Source organism: Sminthopsis crassicaudata, chromosome 1 (assembly GCF_048593235.1).
Source record: "Sminthopsis crassicaudata isolate SCR6 chromosome 1, ASM4859323v1, whole genome shotgun sequence".
Taxonomy (NCBI): domain Eukaryota; kingdom Metazoa; phylum Chordata; class Mammalia; order Dasyuromorphia; family Dasyuridae; genus Sminthopsis; species Sminthopsis crassicaudata.
In genome coordinates this window covers 349,875,651-349,897,561 of record NC_133617.1, presented here as the reverse complement: position 1 = coordinate 349,897,561, position 21,911 = coordinate 349,875,651, and the positions used below count along the sequence as shown (strand labels likewise).

At 35.6% G+C, this 21,911-nt stretch overlaps 1 long non-coding RNA gene across 1 annotated transcript; it reads right to left on the bottom strand.

Annotated features, from left to right (window-relative positions):
* Positions 1 to 4,270: 4,270 nt before the first annotated feature.
* Positions 4,271 to 6,631, bottom strand: LOC141554263 (uncharacterized). Its single transcript, XR_012485810.1, has 2 exons — positions 6,557 to 6,631; positions 4,271 to 4,853 (listed from the first exon to the last, which is right to left on the bottom strand). It is a non-coding gene; the product is annotated as an uncharacterized LOC141554263 (long non-coding RNA).
* Between the last annotated feature and the right edge of the window lie 15,280 nt (positions 6,632 to 21,911).

Genomic DNA, 21,911 nt, shown 5'->3' with positions numbered 1-21,911 from the left:
AGCTGTCAAGTCCTTTGACTGATTTTGTGTATAAGAAGAGTTTAAATGTTAAGATTCAATTCCTCCAGTAACCTTTCCACTCATGGTCATAAGGCAAGGATCTCACATTTAGAATGTTAGTAGTTAAGACTCTGTGGACAATCAGAAATAATTATTAGTTCACTTTGCCTGTTTTGCCATCATTTCGCCATTCCTGAGAAGGAAAAGGGAGCTACCTCAGACTCTGAACCATTTTGGGGCCTGTTTCACTAGACTGGGAGTCTATTAGCAATGGGTGACTCTCAATTTTGCCTCTTGAACCTCAATATTACCATTTGTAAAACAGAAAAAATAATACTTGTACTGAGTGACAGGTTTTTGTGAGGACAATAATTTATAAATCTTAGCACACTACAAAAATATGAATTCTTATCCAACCCCAGAATGATGAGGTTAGGACAATATAGGAGAGAAAGGCATTATCCTCTGCATCAATGGATCTTTTTACTCAGCGGCCAATAAGAGGATTACTTGATTATTTTTAAAATGTACAAGTCCTCCTAAAGTAAACAGAGAAACTCTGCATTATTTCATGGTACCCATTACATACATAAAATGTTAAAAATATATATTTTTTAAATAAAGACATGACCATGGGAAATTTTCTATCTCAGCTAAGGGAACCATCTGCTTTGGCTTTACATATACAATGAATCAAGTTTACCAACTAGAAGCATAAAATTCTTTTTTTCACACTCTTTGGTCCTCTATATCCCTATCCCAATAATGGTAAATTAAGCTGTATTTTGTCTCATCTCTCACTTGGCCCTTAGTCATTGAATAGTCATGGCCTCAGACAAATTGAGACCTGGGAAAGACCTTAATTTAGAAGTCAACCCATTGCATCCTGGGCCATTGCCAGTGGTTTTGACCTTTGTCTTAGCATTGGGTTTTGATGATTTTGATACCAGTGAGACTGACAACTTTTTGTAGTTCTGCCTCATTCACATTCAAATCACAGGTAAATTAAGACATCACCCTCATGATGTTATTGGTCCTTTTCAATAATGAAGGATGAACACCACACCTTACCCCACTTTCTTGGAGAAATGAGTTTTGGCCCATTATTAGGGTATCTTTAAGAGGAAGGACAGAATAGTTCTCCATGTACAATATAAATGCAGTATGGAACAGACATCTGTTTCTTAAACACACCAAAAAATGCATTCACAAAAAGCACAAATGGGCATTGATAAGACTTAAACAATCAATAATTTGGAACTTGTAATTACTGATAATACTTGTAATATTCTCATGGAAGTTGAAACTTAATGTCATGAAAACAGAAAACATTTTCCCAGAATGCTTATTAAATACTTTTTATTTTGCCTCCACAGGGAGCTGTTCAAACAGCTTCCAATCTCCTGGTAAACATCTGATTAGTGGTCTTCTCCAGTTCAGAAATTTTCCTCAACTATTTTATACTATATATAGTATAATCAACTCAATATAATGGATTCAGGATCCATACACTTCTGAAATCACAAGATTGTGCCAAGACTGTAAACCTCCATCTCAAGATTGTCATTCAACACCCATGACCAGGCAAAGAAATAGAAAGCTGAATAGGTATCTAGAGTCTAAGTCTGCCCAGGTAGCAGTCATGTGGAAGTAGTTGCTACCTTGTTGGAGTAAGGTGTGTATGTATGTGTGTGTGTGGGGGAACATTAGTTATCTTCTTCCCCCAATCTTCAGGAAGCAAATTTAATTAGCCCTGGCATGATTTGCAAATGGGAAGAGTATGATCAAGGGTAGATCACTTCCTTTTAATTATTCATTGTATCAGTGGATCTTCCTGCTCAGTAAACAATAAGGAGATTATTCTATTATCCCTAAATTGCCCAAATCCTTCATCACTGGCCAAAAGCAGGCAGAGTATCTCTGCAATGCTTCATGGCCTCCCTAAGAACATACATAAAATGCAAATGTTTATTCATGTCCATCATTTCTGAGCACAATGAGAGCAATGGGCTACACAGAATTATATACTTTTGAAGCTAAAGAGACTTTAAAGCTCCTCCAGTTCAAATATGCCACTTGGTGAAGAAACTGAAAAAATAGAGAATAAGTCACATGTCTATTCTCAAAGAGCTCATTAGTGGCAAAACCCAGGAATCCTGACTACCAGTCTAAAACTTCTACCTCTACACTTTGCTCCTTATCTTGGGATTCTTCTATTTCCTGTTCCTACTCCTCATTCTTCTGTCCAAGGGAACAGATTTAAAAGAAGTTCAAAAGTGAGATAAAACTGAGATGAAAAGATCATAGATTTAGAGCTGGAATGGACCTCAAACATCAATCAAGTCTAATTCCCTCATTTTAAAGATAAGGAATTTGAGATGCTCACATCAAAACTAATCACATAACTAATACAAGTAGAATTTGTAAAATTCTAGATCTTTTTAATTCTAAATCCAGCATTTTTTCCACAGCATCATGCAGTGTGTTTTTTATAAGACTGTAATTAAAATGACATTGCTATGTTTACATAGAAGGGCTTTCCAACCTTTAAGGGAACCAAGAAAAGGAGAGACTTTAAGTCTCTAAAGTGTGGTAACATACATTGGATGGAAAGAGAGTGTCAGAACAAGAGTTGGATTCTTTTTACCTACTGATGCCCTATTAAAGAGATCTATGACACTAGTAGAGTCTGTACTGGTGGAGTGAACAGGAAGGATCTGTCCTTGAAAAGAACATTGCAACCAAGATTGATGACCATGTATTCACCGTTTTCATTTCTGGCTGAACAACCTGACCACTGGCTCATCCCTTTGAGTCTTCTTCCTTCTCAGTTATAGTCCTGTGGGATTAAGTCTAAAAGGCAGGCACTCCATCTGTTACTCATCATTCTTAATACATGGACTAGCCTTGTGTCTTATCACTGAATAAACTGTATCCCCTTTATCTTCCACCACTGACTTTCAACATCTATTTTCCTTTGTTGTGTGATTACACAGAAAGTTGCTGTACAATGTCCTTCCCTTTGTGGGCCAACATTCTAAGGCAGGGATCATTTAGAAACAAGATGGTGAAGGGTAAGCATTTATTTCTACCTTTGCCTTTCCAGGCACATCATAACCAAACTTCCATCTCATCAATATAGGTAAAGTATACATACAACTTTATATTGCTTCTTAACTTTTTGGGTGTTCTTTTGTCTTCTCAACTAGATTGCAAACTACTTGAAAGTGTCCATAGCTTTTTTTTATGTAATATCGTAAAAACTAGAGCTTAAGGACCCAAGGTTCCTGAATTCATTTAAAATATTTTCATAATTATACTTCAATAAAACTGGATCCTTAGTATTCCTATGTATTTTATTGTATGTATTTAAATATATTCTTCTGAGAAGGGATTCATAGGCTTACTAAGAATACTGCTAGGATCCATGACTCAAAAAAGTGAAAAACCCTCACTTCATTTTCCTCAGATAGATTTTTATTTGAGTTATTTTTCTATGTAGCATACCACATTATCAGAATTTTTAAAAATAATTGTGGATTCTATAATACTTTTTATATCATAAATGTGCTCCCCAAAACATATAAAAATCATACTAACATAGAATGAATCTTATTTCACAAATATTTGTGAGAACTTGATACTTAAAATAAAGAATCATGTTTTGAAATGAATAATCAAACCCCATTTTTTCTCTTTTAATTTCTATGCCTTTTTCCCCCATAAAGTAAAACTCACCATTTTAGGAGAGATCTTAGAGGGTATCCAGTCTACTCCCCTCTTCTTCTGGAGAATATTGAGATCCAGAGAGATTAAGTGCCTTTCCCAAGATCCCCCAATTAGTAAATTGCAGAACTGAAATTCAATCAATTTCTAAATCTAAATTCTTTTTTTAAATTAAAAGGTGTATATTAAATTGAGCAAAGTGACAATCAAACGGGTAGCTAGGTAGCGCAGTGTGATAGAGTGCCAAGCCTGAAAGTAGGAAGATTTATCTTCCCAAGTTCAAATTTAGCTTCAGACAGTTGCTAGATTTGTGACCCTACAAGTCCCTTAATCCCATTTATCTCAGTTTCTTCACTTGGAAAATGGGATGGAGAAGGAAATGGCAAACCACTCCAGTATCTTTGCCAAGAAAAATCCAAAAAGTATCACAGGAGTTGGACATGACTGAAATGACTCCATAACAACAATAACAAATGGGGTCGTCAAGAGTCAAACAGTTGAAAAATGACTGAACTGTGTAATCAAATTGCCCAGTTTGTCTGTGTTAACGGAACTTCTTTTAATTTTCTTCTGTTTATTTTCAAAAGTTTTGTTGAAGGTATCTTTTTTTTTTTTTCAATTCTATCACTGCTTAATAATTCACTTCATTTCTTCAATCTACTCCATCCGCTACTTCCTTGCCAAGAGGTAGGAAGCAGGCTTTGTCATAGGTCTTCTGAAGTCATGACTGGTCCTTGCACTCATCAGAATTCCCAAGTTTTTCAGAGTTGCTCTCCTTTGCATGATTGTGAACATGATATAAATCGTTCTCCTGGTTCTGCTCCTCTCATTCTGTATCAATTCACCTAAGTCTTCCCAGGCTTCTCTACTCCTTTCATATCTGTCATCCCCTGCATTCATGTGCTACAATATTCAGCCATTCTCCACTTAATGGGCACCTCTTTAATCTGGGACTCAGACCACCTTTTGAGTCAACAGGAAATTTTCTGTTTCCAACAAAGGGCAGAGGAAGACATCCCTCTTCTAGATGAACAAGGACCTCACAGGGACCAGTTGCACTTCTCTGACTCTCCAGTTTATATTTTCATCCCAAAGCCTGGGCCTCTAGAGCAGGAAAAGGGCACCATCTGTGGGAAAGCATCGTGCCATTATTCTGAGCACACTGCCAGACATCAGGATGGCATAACTGAGATCTAAACACCACTGATTAAACACGGTCTTTGCCCTCCAGAAACCTACTTAGAGACATGCTAGAAAATATAATAAATCAGAGGAGGTAAATTTTTAGTGGTATCATATTTACCTTACCAGAAGCCCTTAATATTCCTGGTTAAAGGCCTGGATTCCTTTTTCTCCCCCTTTTGGCTCCTAACACTTTGTATCTATGGCAGGATTCGGCCAGAATATATAAATTTGGATGATTCCTGGATCATGGTAACACGAGTTGGGCTGAGGCCTCTTTTCAAGCATGGAACTTGCCTCCATGATTTATGCAGCTTTGGGTTAAAGCCAGAGAAGGCTTGGTTGTTTTACTGCTATAAACAGCTGTAACCTGTCAGAGTGCACCTCTACAATTGGACATAGGTCCCCTCAGTAGAGCCAAAGCATCATTAGGAAATGTTGCGCTACAGAAATATTTGGCACAAACTCAGATGTTTGAAGTCCAGCCAGCTTGTGATAAAAGGTAGAGAAACTGCAAATGGTATAGAAATGGCTGGACATCTGAGAAGACAACAGGCAAGGGGTTAGATTTTCAAAGAGCATATTTTAAGCCCCATGATGAGCCAGGAAACCAAGCAATTTTCCAAAGTTCAGTGGAGGTTCCTGGTCTGACTGACAATAGGCGTTTTGTACTCCACAGCAACAGACCAGTGCCTCCCCACACCCCCAAGAACCCTCTAGATAACAACTCACCAGTTTGCTGACAAATTTGACAGACCTAAGAAAAAATAACTGTAGAGTGCAGCAAAGCACCATATAAATATTAATTAATAATAAGTAAAACACAGACACATTTCTCATAAATATGAGAACACTTCCCACTGAGTCAGTGGGCTTATAGGGGGCTATTTAGGGGAGTTAGCCCATATGTATACGCTCTAGTGTGAGTAAAATGACTATGAATGTTATTTCCCTAATTTCACTCTTTTGTCCTGTTTCACACTTTTTATTTCCCCCAAAGATAACAGAGTTTTAATGAAAAAAAAAAAAAAGTCCTCCCTTCTCCTGTCCTTTCTCATCTTCTTTACTCTCAACTTCTCAGTTCTTCCTAATTGGAGGCTATTCCTCCTTACCTTCTATTTTAAAAGTACCAAATCTAAGGGAAAAAATTCCTGGTCCAATCTAATCTTTATCTAGCTGATTAAAGTTTTAAAATCATACCGAGCTCAGTTTTACCGGTAGTCGCTCTATCCAAGCAACATGAAGAGAATGGGGCTCCATAAAAACCATTCCTTTGTGAATCTTTGGAAGATAATTTGACCAAGAATGATAGGTCATGGGAACAATTTTTTTTTCTGTTCTTGGGTCTGAAGTCAGTGTCCTATTTTCAGCATACTTACTATTTTTAAAATCACAAGTCCAGGTATACTGAAAAGAGACTAGTTTATACATTCCAGAAAACTAAGAGTCATCTAATTTTTAATTCTCCTCTATCCTCCAGCTCCTTGCAAAGTGTTTTATATATGAGAAGCCTTAAAAAAGGATTATTCACTTTCTAAGGGAGTTCATCATAGGATTTCTTTAAACCAAGGTTTCCTCCTGCATTTTAAATATGATTCTATTTACAAGTCTCTTTATACACATCTATTTTTTTAAAAAAAACATACACCTGCAGTTCCTCTATATATTTATGGGAGACCTCACAGAATTCATTCAGCATGTGTGGGATAATTTCATGTGTGTGCCTATTGATGGGCGTCCCTCAGCTAAAGAAATCAGTACAGTTGCCAGAGAAACAACAACAGCTGTTTATGATATCATAGATAGTCATTTTCATGAGAAATGGGTTTGAATCTGAATACTTGCCTCATAGAAAGTCACTAAGATAACATTGGAAATCATTATATCTTGTATTTCACAGCCTTTTCACACTTATTATGGAAATTTAATGCTAGAATAAACTTTAGGGATTACCTAGCCCAATTCCTTTTCAGAAGTAAAAAATATGGTTCAGGTCACTCAAGGTCATATGATTAGTTGCTCTCAGAATTAGGGCTAGTACACAGATCTTCTGACTTGAAGTCTGACGGTCTTCATTATAAATGAATGATTAAACATAGGAACCTCTTCAAAAAAAATACTTAAGCAAGATAGAAATGCATGATGGGATAATGAATCAAATACTGATTGAGTTAAACACAACTGGGTTCAGATTGGGCTGCTAAGTGGTTCCATAGAACATAGAACACCAGGCCTGGAGGCAAGAAGAGTTAATGAATCAAATCTAGCTTAACTTGTACTAGTTGTTTGACCCTGGGTCCTGTTTGCCTCAGTTTCCTCATCTGTAAAATGAGCTGGATGAAAAAAAAATGGCAAAACGATCTAGTTTTTGCTAAGAAAACCCTAAATGAAGTCTTGAAGAGTTAGACATGATTTGAAACAACACAACAGGAAGGGTCTAAATCCCTCTTTTGTCACTTAATAGTTGTGTGATTCTAGACAAGTAATTTAACCTTTCTGACCTTCAGTTTCCTCATCTACAAAAATAAGGGGGTGGGAAGTCTCTTCCAGCTCTCAATGATATATGAATCTACGAAAATTGGCATGAAAAAGGAGGTTACTTTTGAAGATAACCCCACATTTTTGTTTAAATATATTTTAAATGGATTTGAATGTTTGAATACCAAATCCTAAGCATCACAGAATCTGGAAGGATTTTCAGAGACTATCTAACCCAATTTATGTAAGTAATAACTTCAAGTAGAGAAGACTAGGGGGAAGTAAGAGTTTATTTTTTACTCTAGGAGATAAAGTCATTACTCCTCCTTACCAAGAATTGTGGTTGGGGACAGAATAGCAGCTTCTCTAGCTTATTTTACAAATGAGAAAACTGAAGCAAATTGGGTTGTGACTTGCCAAAGATGACACAGCTAATAAATGTCTGAGGCCAGATTTGAACCCAAGAATTATTTCTCTTTGAAGAGACAAGAAAATATATTTCTTTATCAGCACAACATGAAGTGGACTGAGAAGGAATTTCTTTTGGTTTCTTAAGAGAGAGAGCATATAAACCAAAATAATCACGTCTTCTGGCTTTACTTATCAGAGAAGCCATTGAGGCATCTTTGAGTTTATTTAACAAAAGTCTAACTTGATATCTTGGTGTGGGAACTGGGGGATTTTGGAGTGAGTTAGAAATTCAGATTTGTCCAAGGTATAGGAAGGATTTCTAGCATAAACTCAATTCTCTATTAGACTTCTCTAATGGGGTTATGTTTAAATTATTATCATTCCCCTATTATCCTTATTTTTATTAACATGTATTTCAACATTTCAAGTACCTGTGAATTCATTAGTACACACTCCTTCCAGCTCTAAATCTTATGAATATTTTGGCTTCACATTTAACATTTTAAAATTTTACCTTACTTCCTTAGTAATTACTCCATCTCCTTCCCTTGTATCTTCGTAACTTGCATAGCAGAGCCATTTAACCCCCTCCCATAAGCTTGCTAGTGCTCCAAACTCTAAAACTCATTCTTGGATTAGGAATTATCTAAAGAATTTTGGACCAGTTGCTCAGTGGTTCAGAGTTCTGTTATTGAGCTTTTATCTGGTTCCAGTAGTTAGACTCTGGTCTTATTCCCTTTGACCAAGCCTTCACCTTGTATCTTAATTCTAAAAAATGAGACCCTGTCTTCTCCCTATTACTGACTTCCTGTATTGAATACCTTCCCTAAACCCTAGTCCTTTTTATCAAATTTCTGTTTCCTACTGTCAGACCTTTTGCACTTTTAACTCTTTACCTGCCAAATATTCTGCTGCTGAGCAGATACCAATATAGACTACTGCTAAACCTTCAAGATAAGGTCTACTTGGATTTTCTCTTTTTTGCATTCTCCCCAAAACTCTCCAAATCAGCTACCATGCCTCTGTCTGTTATGTCCTTGATTTCTTTTTTGAACTGCCCTAGTTTATATAAAGATATGGCTCTGACATCATAATTTCAACTTGTTGAGGAATCCATGAATTTCTATTCTATGATGTAGCATATTAAGTATTCCACACAATTCTTCCCCCTTTAGATGTGTTTTTTATGTCTTCATTGAAGTCACTGATAAAAAATGTTAAACGTGAGTCCCCAGCATACCAAGAGAGATCTCTCTCCAGGCTGACATGGATCCATTAATTAATATTTTTTAGGTGAAGCTGGTCAATAAGCTCCCAAAATATCTATCAGCTAGCCCACATCTTCCCACTTTGTCCATAAACACTTTGTGAGATACCAGAAATTTGTATATATACCCACTATATTCCCCAGCTCCAATGGTGTAATATTTCTATCCAAAATGGAAAATGGCTAGTTTTTCACGACTTCTTCTTGGTAAAGGCATGCTGGCTCCCACTGATCTCACTTTCTAAGTTAAATGCTGAAAACCATCCATTTAATGAACCCTTCTAGAATTCAGCCAGAAAATAAGATAAAACTGATTGGTTTGTCATTTGCATTAGCCAGATCTTTTCTCCTTCTTTTGGAAATTGGAACAACACTCTTGAGTCTTCTGGCACCTCTACTATGTCTCATGATTCCTCAGAGATTCCTAGAAGTGATTCTGTAAGATCTTCCTAACAAGTAATTTGTTTGTGTCTGGAATGTGAATTCATTGAAAGCTAGTATAAGTTTTTACAGATTCCTAACTTATTGTAGACTTCCATTCAGTTTTCATTGGATTTATATTCATTTTTCCAGTTTTAAGGTGCTTCTCCTAAATAGAAAAAATGATAATACTATGCCTTGATTAATGTTGCTTTCTCTCTGGCTTCTCTTGACTTCAAATCATTTTCCTTAAGCAAAGATACTATCTTTATCTTCTTTTTCTTTTTAATTCCCCCTTTTTTTATTCACTAGTATTTTCTGTGAATCTTCACTCATTCTGAACTTTAATACTCTTAAAGTACTCATCCCTACTCGTCCTATATGATTTTTTTTCATACCTTCTCTTAACTTTCCATAGGAAGTTTATTAAACCTAGTGGAAGCCTTTTGAAAATCCTTTTGAGCTTGTGAGTGTACTGTTACAGCATACAGACTATTAGTAATTATTCAGTCTTGCTATGTGAATAATCTGTTTTTGTCTGTTTATGCTATTCTTTTATATTTATCATTGTTTGTGTACCCCTTCTTCCATCAGTTGCATATGTTCTTTTAAAAAATGAATTCATCACAGAGCTTTCTGTGAAGCCCCAAAATCAATAATGATGACATAATGAGTATTTTCAAAAATCTTCCCATCCTTCATAAGCAATATTTTCCTATGAGTCTTTTATCATTTTATCACCAGTATCTCTTAGCTTCTTAAAGTAAATCTCATCTTCTAAAGAAAATCTTCCCCAAAACTAGAGTATGTATCTAGGCTATATATCCATCACTTTCTTCATTGACTATTGATTTCATATATGACTTGCTCATTTTTTCATATTCCCAACTACTTCTTCCTTATTAGTTGACTAATTCCAAAATATAGCAATTCCTCCCTTTGCTTTCTCAGAAATGAAGTTGTCAACAAGGCAATTCAAGATCTTATCAGTTGTTCTGCCACTAGTCAAATAAGACCTTTATCAGATATCTAGTCCAATGAATCCTCTCCCTTCCATCAGTTTTACATTTTGTCTCTTTGCCAGTTCAATAATCTTTATTAGAAAGTCAGTGGAATTTTTAATAGTATTTTATTTTTTCCAGTTACTAAGACAAATTTTAGCATTCATTTTTTCCCTTAAATTTTGAATTCCAAATTTTCTCCCTCCTGCCACCTCTCCCATCCCTAAGATGTTAAGTAACTGATGCAGGCTATATTGTGTAAATATATTTCCATACGTTGTGAAAGAAGAAACAGGCCAAAAAAAATCCCTAACAAAAATAAGGAAAGTGAAAATACCATGATTCAATCTTTCCATCTACATTCAGTTTTCTTTTCTTTTTTTTTTTCTTTTTGGCTAGGCAGTTGGGGTTGAGTGAGTTGCCCAGGATCACACAGCTAGTAAGTGTTAAGTATCTGAGGCCGAAATTGAACTTAGGCCATCCTGACTTCAGGGGTGGTGCCCGATTCACTGCATCATCTAGCTACCCCTGCATTCAGTTGTCTTCAGATGTGACCAGCATTTTTATCATGAGTCTTTTGAAACTGTTTTGATCATTTTATTGATGAGAAGAGAAAAAAGATCATAAGTGATCATCATACAATATCCTTGTTAACTATGTACAGTGTTCTGATTCTGATCACTTCACTTTGCATCAATTCATTTAAGTCTTTCCAGGTTTTTTTGAAATTCACTTGTTCATCATTTTTTTTATTATTATTTTTATTATTAAAGCTTTTCATTCACAATTTTTCCAACACTGACCCCTGCATAACCCCCTGCCATAAATTTTCCCCTTCCCCATCCCACCCGGCAGGCAGTCCAATACATGCCAAATGTGCTGAAATATATGCTAGATCCAATATGTGGATACATATTCACATAGCCATTCGCTTGCACAAGAAAAATCAGATCAAGAATGCTATGCTGTGTTTCACACTCTGTTCTCACGGTTCTCTCTCTGGGTATAGATGGCTCTCTTCATCACTGCACAAGTGGAACTGGTCTGAATCATCTCAATGCTGAAGAGCTGCTCATCATTTCTTATAACACAATAGTATTCTTTTATATATACTACAACTTGTTCAGCTATTCCCCCACTGATAGGACATCCCCTCAATGTCCAACTGTTTGTCACCACAAAAAGAGCTGCAATAAATATTTTTGCACAAGTAGGTCCTTTTCCTTTTTTTTTTTTTTTTTAATCTTTTTGAGATACAGACACAGTAGTGGTATTGCTTAGTCAAAGAATATGCACAGTTTGATTGTCCTTTGGACATAGATAAAACCATTGTTCATAACATTTCTCTGGCTTGTCAGCCTCTATTACAGTTTCACAATTAAATCATGACTATTTCCTCTTTTTTAAAAATAGGTTTGTTTTGATAAAGGTTTAGCACTTCATTGAAATATTCTAGTCAGTGATTTGAAGAGAAGAAGCAGTACAAAAGCTGTTATCAAAGAAACACATAAAAGAGATGGATTATTCACATAGCAAGACTGAATAATTACTAATAGACAGTCTGTATGCTGTAACAGTACACTCACAAGCTCAAAAGGATTTTCAAAAGGCTCCCACTAGGTTTAATAAACTCCCTATGGAAAGCTAAGAGAAGGTATGAAAAAAAAATCAAAATCATATAGGACGAGTAGGGATGACTAGATTCCGACCTGTATAAGTTTTGATTGTGAGAGTGAGATTCTCAAATCAATTTGATGGCAGATCCATTCAAGTGTTAGAGTATAATACAGCCACAAATCTCCCTTCCAAATTTCAGTTATACTTTCTTTCAAGTATACTTTATCACCCATGCTCACTAAAGCCATTTCTTTATCCACAAAATGAAAGTATTAAATTAAATAATTTCTAAAGTCTCTTCTAGGTCTAACTACTATGTACCATGATCCCACATGCTATTCATCACCTTTTCCCATTTTGTTTTGTCCTGAAAATGGTGGCCTTCAGTGATGCAATCCCCTTTCAGTACTGTTCTTTTTACTTAACAATCCTCCACATTATGCAACTTAATGTTTTTTAACAAGTATTTTCTCCTTTCTTTTAACTGTCAAGATCAACTTGCTGAACATTCTGCTAAACAGCCTTTCTGACCTTCCTAAAATGTGCTTTATTCCTTGCCAGAAACTCATCATTTATTTGAGTCTGCTAAATTATAAACCAGAAAAATAAATCCCAATCTTATGTACTTTTTATCTAGCTGTTTATTTTTTACATCTATTCTTCCAAAGTGTTCACCTCATCTTAAAGAAGACATGAAATGAATACCATTCTTTAGTTTCTTTAGTTCCTTCTCTGAAAACTTAAGGTTAATAAAGAAGAAGTCTATATTTTGTTTTGGGTTTTTTTTTGTTGTTGTTTTTCCTGGTAGTATCATTTGTTCCCATGTGAACCAATAATCTAGAGTAACTTCCTATCCTAGGTTCTACTTATCTATGATTCCAGGTAGGTTGGATGAATTTTGGCAGGCTCATCATCACAATTACATGCCCCAAGGAGGCAGTGCCCTTTCTCATTGGCCATGTCAAGTCTACATATGGTTACCTTGCTATCATATTTACTTTTTTATTCTGTCCTCTTCTTCCTTTCACCACTCAATCAATGGGTTCTTAATTACCAATTGCACAGTTCTTCTTGTTAATGTTGTTAACAGGACTCTTTGCCCCTGCTAATACCTGAGAAAATGTATAGAAATCTGCTTCTTCTTTGAATCTGCTGGAGTCTTTCTTTATGACAAGAGACATGGCTACAATGTCTGCCTATTTTAAGTCTTCCCTACTTCTTCCCCGCTGCCCTCTACCTTGCATTCCTTTCTGGGGAATTTCAATCATCCTCTATAATAAGCAAGAATGTAGAGAAGTACTTTTAGGGCTCTTTTGCCTTTTTTTCTCTTGTAGCTTCTTCAAAGGAGAGAGAGATATTTCAATCTGTTGGAAGAGACAAGGTCTGAGTTAACTGAAAGGATTGATAGACTTTGTATAAATACAGTACAGCAGATATGAAACTTTAGTTTAGAACATTGTGAGTAAATGCATGGAAGTGAGAAAGTATAAAGTATTTTAGAGAAGAATAAACCAATGTGTCTAGTAGGTAAAAGGGAAGAAGGGAAGAGGGACAGACTAGATTGGAATATTCCAGCCAAACTGGCATGTTTGCTATCCCCCACACTTAGAATTCCATCTGTTCTCTCCATGTCTTAACACAAGTTCTCCTTCTCCCACCCTTGTCTACAACATACTTCCCTTTTCACCCCTAGCTTTTCTGCATCTCTATGTTTTGTCAAAAGTTCAATTCAGGTGCCCTTTTATGTGTGCCCTTCTTAATCCTTCTAGTTATTAATGCTTTTTTACTCTCTCTTCTAATTATCTTACATTTACTTATATATTCCTTAGTAGAATATAAATGAGTTCGGAGAATGTTTCTGGGATTTGTCTTTTTCATCAGTTCTACTTGTCTAAGTTCTTTGCACTTTAGGGACTTACTGAATGAGTAAAGACAAAATTGTTGAGTAAAGACCAATTGTGAGTGTCATTTTACTGGTCAAAGAGAGCCCATTAAGGATTTTTTTTTAAAGCACAGCAGCATGATCAACATTTTAGGAGAATTGTCCTGTTAAGAGCATGTAAGATAGATTAAACATGATAAAAGTATATTTAAGAATCTATAAAAGGAGTCTAACATAAGAGAAAAGAGTGAACTATCATATCAATCAGTAATATATGTAGCACAATATTGAAAGCCAGTAAGGTACAGTTAAAAGAACACTGAATTTGGAGGTCAAAAGCTTGTGTTTAAATCCTGATTTTTGGCATTTACTGAGTAACTCTGGATCTCAATTCTCAATTCTGCCAAAAGAAAGAGGTAGAGAGAGACTGCACTTTCTTTCTGCTTTTAAAATCCAGTGGATGTATGGGTGTGAACAAGTGAGTGACTTTGTTTCACAATATTAAAAGCAATGCCTTAGGGACTGTGATTTATCCAATAGATAAAATGATGACTTTTCTAGTTAAAAATGCATTTGAAACATTTTTTTTTTTTTAAGCTAAGTGACTTGCCCAGGGTCACACAGCTAGAAAGTGTTAAGTGTCTGAGACCAGATTTGAACAACTCAGGTCCTCCTGAATTCAAGGCTGGTGCTCTATCCACTGCGCCACCTAGCTGCTCCCATTTGAAACATCTTGAAACATCATTCAACCCTCTGCTAAAGGTTGAAGACAAAGGTCTACAGGACAGTGCCCACAGTACTTCTGAGAGACCTTTCTCTTCAGTCCCTTTTGCCCCCTTTCACTCCCTATTCTAACATATTACTTTCATGTCTGCCCCATTCAGGAAAACTAAAATGAGGTATCTATTCCCAGTCTTTGAATCCTACAAAGAGGCTAATTTGTTCATTTCATACACAAACAAATGATTCTAGGTTGAAATATGCTGTCATTCCTTTGAAATAAATACTGTTCTTCATGAATTGGGTGAAAAGTATTAATTACTTTTGTTCACAAAAATTTCTAGTCCTTTTTATAACCTTCCTAAAACAGTGCTCCATTTTCCTTTGAATGTATTATTTCATAAGAGACTTCATTATGCTGATTCATAATAGGTTGGACATATGATATAGCTGCATTTATTATTACCTACTTTTTCATTAGTTTCAAGCGTAGTATAACCACAATCAGAAATCTTCTTAAGAATCAATAGCTGAAATTCTTCTGACTTCAGATCTATAAAACCTTAAAAAAATCAGGGAGAGAGAGAAAGAGAGAGATAAAGAGAAAAGAGAAAGAGACGTAGAGAGATATAAAGATAAAGGAGAGAAGAGAGAAAGTCAGGGAGACACAGAGAGACCAAGACAGGGACAGACTGGACAGAGAGACAAAGAGAAAATTAGGTGCTAGAGATATGACTGCAAGGAGAATTAAAAAAAAAAAAAAAAAAAAAAAAAAAAAAAAAAAAAAGAACATCCCTAATTCTAAGTAGCTTATATTATATACGAGAAGACAAAACAAAAAAGGGGACTAGAGGGTTGATGGGGGACACTTTGCAAGGTAGCTGAGGGGAAAAGAGAGCAATCAAGAAAATAAGTTGAGATGGATGAAAGTGGGCCTCATAGCTAAGCAAGATTCTTCTCCTATATCCTTTTGCTTTGTCAATAAGGAAGCTGACATTTGTATGGGCCCCTTAACATACATTCTTTGATTTGAGTCTCACCCCATGAAAATGTTAATTCGTATTATTTCCAATTTTACAGATAAGGAAGCTGAGGCAGGTTAAGTGACTTGCCCAGATCCACCCCAATAGTAATTCTTTGAAGTAGACCTTGAACCCAGGTTTATTTGAATCTTCCTTGCTAGTTTTCTATCTACCATGCCATTGGTCTTCTCAAAGACTATTCTCCTTTTAAGCAAGCAGTTCTGTTTTGTTGAGCTTACCCAATTTCATTTCCATCCTGTGTCTCTTCTACTATATTCTCACCTCAATCTCACCCCATAGCTATGCCCACAATCTAGTTTCAATATCTAGTTGTCTAGCCTAATGGTTTGTATCACCAAGTAATCCTCAATCTACCAGTTCATCAATAAACACTTGTTAATCATCTACTATGCACCAGTCTTTGTTCTAGGTACTGAGGAAACAGAAATATCTCAAAAAGCTAGGTGGTAGGAAACAGGGAAAAAAGATTTGCTTTCTTTAAAAGCCAGGCATGTCTACTCTCTTGGCAAGTTTTTTTTTTTTTTTTTTAATAGATCCCTTAATCCTAGAAAAATTGGGTCCCCTGTTAAAACTGCCTTACAAGAGGCGATAAGCCTTCATGATCACACATGCAATTTGATTTATCAAAAAATAAATACCCATTGGTATGGAGAACAGAATTTTATGGTATTGAAAATAAATACCTGCATAAAAATCCATATTTTATAGTGTCCTTTATTTGCCCTCCCGAGGAAGACTAATCTAGGCTGCCCCCTAAAGAAAACCAACGAGGAAAAAATGAAAGCTAAATTATAAATCCTATTCCTCCAATGACCTGGATAAAGACACTGAAGTCATGTTTATTTTTTTTTTCCCTTTGTAGGGAAAGGTGGGAGGAATAGCTAATCTGCTGGATGATTACATCAAGCTTCAAAAAGAACTTGACAAGCTAGAACCCTGAACTGAAACCAAAATGAATTTAATAAGAATAAATAAAAATTTTACCAGGAATTTCAACAAGTACTGAATATGGAAGATAGCTTGTTAGTAATTTACAGGAGTATGATAAGAGAAAGTAGGGTTGAAAGTTTTCATATTTTAGTTGAGCAAGCAATGCAATATCACTATTTACAAAGCTAATATGATCATACCCTTATTAGCTTACATATATAGTGTCCAGATTAAGAAGAATCCCATTAAAGTCTGCCCTGGCCAGTCCTTATTCTGGGCAAATGTATCAGTTCTGTGCTCCATCCTTTAAAACTATTAACTAACAAGAGAGCTCACACAAGTGGGTGACAAGGTTGAGTGGGGGAAAGGTAGGGGGAAAAATTGCTGCAAAAGCATCACTGAAGTTGTTAAATTCTTGGTTTGGAGAAGAGAAGATTTCGTTATCTTCAGATACATAAAGGGTTGGCATGTGGAAGTAGACAATCTGTGTTGCTTCAGCAGGAAAAGGAGGACAGAGGAGTAGAAAGTGGAATCAAGAGGAAAAGTTTTTGGCTCAGTTTAAGAAAGAATTTTCTAACAATTTCATTATTGTTGTTTAATTGTTCCATTAGTTGTTTAATTCTATGATCCCATTATGTGTGTGTTTGTTTTTGTTTTTGGACAAAGACAAAGTGATTTTTTATTTCTTTCTCTAACACATTTTATAAATGGAGAATTGAAGCAAACATGATTTAAGTGACAGCTAGTGTTTGAGCACTTTTAACTCAGGAAGATAAGTCCTACCTATTCTCATACCATCTAGCCGTCCCTTCTAAGGATTAGAGATTTTCTTCAAAAATAGTGAATCTCTTGTCATGGGACTCTCTAAAGAGGTTGTACAAAATGACCTAGAAGGTCTCTTTCAAATTTAATGAGATTATATGGATTTTTATGGATACACATACATACATATATGAACACACATATACACACACACACATTTTGTTGAAGGGAAGGGAAGTCTTTGTTTGAAACCAATCCTAATTAAAACAAGAAACATTCTTTATAGTGAATTGTTCCTTTCTGTAAAACAGAGTCTATTTTTAAGGTATCCTCAGTTAGAAGAAATTAATCCCATTACCTCTAGGAAGACAAAAAATTGTACAACCCAAGGCTTCTGCTGAAATAGATTGTCTTCTACCATCTCATCTACCATAGAATCGAGCCATTTGATGACTTCCTGTTTCAATGGATTTTTCTTGGATTATAGGTGTTAAGGTCATTTTTTTGTCTTCACATTAGGCAAATGGAAACCTAATTATTTGAGGTTAGGGGTAGAATGGTATTGCATCAAACTAGAAAAAATTTTTCAGTTATCTATATATTTTTTTGCTTTTCAATTTTTATTCATTTTGAACAATACAGAGAATCAAAAAAAGAACATTTCCATGTAAACAGCATATAAGTCCTAGAATTTCCATTTCAAACTCCTTGTTTTGTTTTTGAAAAACTATATGAAAAATATTATACATCATTTTCAAAGTTACTCTGTTTTCTGTGCTTTTTTCTAAGTTTTCTTTTGTTCTCTGCTATGCACTTTTTCTCCCTCCCCATAATTTTATTCTTTTAACTAAATTTAACTTCTCAGGTCTGAATTCTTTTTCTCTCATATCATGTTAATATTTTCTACATTAAGAAGAAAGAAAAAAATCCATTACTAATACGTATATCCAAGAAAATACAAATTCCCTCCTTGATCCTATCCAAAAAGAAATAATAAAAACAAAATTTAAACTTCAACTTGCATTCTGAGTCCATCCCATCTTGTTCCATATTTTATCATGAATACTCTTGAATTGTGGTTGGTTATTATGTTGACCAGAGTTTCTAAATCATTCAAAATTGTCTATCTTTTTAATATTGTCACATAAATTGTTCTTCTAGTTGACAGATACTTAGGAAGAGAAAACTAAAAAAGAGATCAAAACCAACCTTCTCCTAACTCATAAAGAATCATGGAAGACATCCTACAATTATGAAGTCCTTATTTTAAAGCAGAGAAAACAGAATCTAGAGATGCGACCCTAGGTCATAAAGGAAGACTTATTTAATGCTTGACAAAAACTGAAACTGAACTAAGGAACTAATGGAACACAATCTTATAAATACAGTAGTAGTTGGACAGACCTTAAAAACAATCTTATACAAATTCCTCATTTCACAAGGGATGAAGCAAAGACTCAGAGTGAATGACAGAGAAGATAGTAAAACTCAGTTCTCCCAAATCCTTTTTTTTTAATTTTTATTTTTAAAACTTTTAATTTTCAGAACATATGCATGATTTTCACATTCATCCTTGCAAAACCTCGTGTCCCATTTTCTCCCTCCCTTTTTCCCACCCTTTCTCTTAAATGTCAAGTAATTCAATATATGTTAAACATGTGTAATTCTTTTATACATATTTCTGCAATTATCATGCTAAGAAAAATCAGATGAAAAAGGAAAAAAATGAGAAAAAAAAACAAAATGCTTTGTAAACCACAAAAAAAGTGAAATACTATGTTGTGATCCACACTTAGTCCCCACAGTCTTTTCTCTGGGTGCAGATAACTCTCTCCATCACATGACCATTTATCCCACTCCTGATCCAATGCTTATTTAATCAAATTGTTGACATTTTAATTTCCATGGAGACACAAACTCTTCCAGAGCATTAATGTCTAATCTAGAAAAGAAACCAAGATGGAAGGGGACCTTGATAATTTCTAAGTATACCTTAGCCTTCAAGTTCGCCATTACTCCCACCCCCAACCCACTCCTTAAAATTTGACAGTTTGAGATAATAAAATTTCAAGGGAAAAATAGGCTTAGGAATGCGGAAGACACAGGTATTTCTAAGAAGGCATGGCCTTTCAGCAGAACCCCAAAACCTTCCCATACTCTCAAACTTCTGAGATGAAAGGGAATAGGAAGATACTAGGCCTAAAGAAGTATTTCCTATTCTCCAGGTTATCTTAGTTTTATAAAGACCCTGGGATCCCTGAAAAGGCTCCCTTCTTCCTTTCATAGGGCAGCCTATAACACTTTCAAACTGGCCCTTCTGCACAACTCCTCCTGTCTTTAGACCTTAAAAAAGTCAGGGAAGACAAAAGTCATAGTCCTTAGGATCTATGCATGGTTCTTCCAGTAGGACTCAGAAGATTTTCCCCTATTTCCCCCCCGCCCCCCCACAACTTGGATACCCCACTGGGAACAGCTTCCATTCTGCTGATCCAGTCACAAGATTCTTGTCACATATCAAAAATCACAGCTACACTCCCAGGTCCTACCTCATCTTCTTCCCTAGAATGCAATCATTGGTCCCCTCCCACCTTTCTTTTAAATCTCCCTCGTTGGAGCAAAGTCCCAATTGCCCTGCTGTATTAATAGTCCTGGGATCATCCTTAGAAAGCTGGGTCCTCTGCTGGAAGACCTAATTATTCAGTAATGAGCTAGTCTTGGTTACACATTCCATAAAAAATAAATAGAACAAAACAGGAGTGTAATTAGTACCAGAATCTTTTCTCTCTTTAATACAACACATACCTAAAGAAGAGTTCCCCCTAAAATACCGCTGACAAGAGAGCATCTGGTCTTTGTTTGAAGAATTCTCTTAATGGGGAATCCTCTACTTCTCCTAGGCAGCCCATTCTGCTTTTGGAAGCTCTAATTGTCAGGAATATTTTTTCTCCTGATATCAGGCCAAAATCTGCCTTACAGAAACTTCCACCCACCTACTCCTTGTTGTTATGAGTATTCCTCCTTTGTTCTCACAGAGGACCAAAGATGTCATGAAGGCGATGTCTTGACTTAGTGTGAATTGGATTTAAACGAGGCAGAACTACTCAATACAGAGTCAAAACAACTGGCAATGGCCCACGATGCAGTGGGTGACAGTACTAACTTCTACCTTGAAAATAATTATCATTCCCATTTCCACCAAGTCTTTAATCTTCCAGGCTAAGCAGCCTCAGATCTTGATATAACATTGTCTCAAAGTCCTTTAGCTTCTTTCTTCATTGCCCTTCTCCAAATGTTCCTCAGTTTATTAACTCCTCCCTTCCTAAAATACAGTACCCAAAACTGACCGTAATTATTCCAGATAAAGTATGATCCAGAACAGCGCTCACCAAGACTAACCTACTCCTTGATGGTAGGTCACTTTTGATGCAGCCTAAAATCCCATGAGAATTTTTTGTCTGTCATGTCACACAACTAATTAAATTTTCAGTCCACTGGAACTTCCTCACTTCTTTTCAGCTCTAGCCATATTTCTTTCATAATATGCTTATGAAGTTGATTCTTGTAACCCAAGTGCAAGACTTTCCTTTTGTTCCTGTTCAATTGACTCATGTTTGATTTAACCCAATACTTGTCAAGAACTTTTTTAGTACCATCTGGCATCCACTGGGTTAATTTCTTCATTCTAGCTTTAGGTCATCTGAAATCTGATAAACATATCATCTATGCCTTTATTAGAGTCTAATAAAATTCAGCATAGAGCCAAGCACAGATATTTGAGGTTCTTCAACTTTAGCCCACCATCAAAGCTGACATTAAATGAGTAATATCTTTTAGTGTATGGCCATTCAAGCTAGTTTTGGATCCACTTAACTGCATTGTTATCTAGACTAGAAATTTCAAATAAGCAGCCCAAGCATTGTTGAACATTTGTAAAGATTAAAATGTAATTGGGAAGCATTTAACAAAAAAATTAAAATGTAATATAAAATAAAATTAATATGCAATTTTCTAAATCAACATGTCAACTGCAGGGATCCTTGTTTAAGAGTTAGTGACTCACTTTCTTTTTAAGTTTTATGACACTAGTCCAGATCACATCTTTCCATCCTTTTCACCAGAATTTTCACAGGAATTATTTAATTTCTTTTAATCCCCACAGTGCAATTGTGTGTTGCTTTCCAAATAAATTAACATTTTAGGAGAGAGGTTGGTGTATAGTAGAAATATTTTTTCCTAACACTAATTTATTCGGTCCAATTTATGGTCAATACAAATGAAAGGAAAGCACCTGTGAAATGATAATGTTAAGTCAGTGGAGAAATAGGATTCTATTATTAAAAGCTCATTTTGAATAAAGCTTTTATATGAACCCATCTATTGTAATAAGAATCTAGAATTGGGAGGGTCCCATAGGACATCTAATCTAAACTTCTAATTCTAGAATAATTGAGGCCTAGGGAGGTTGTTGCCCG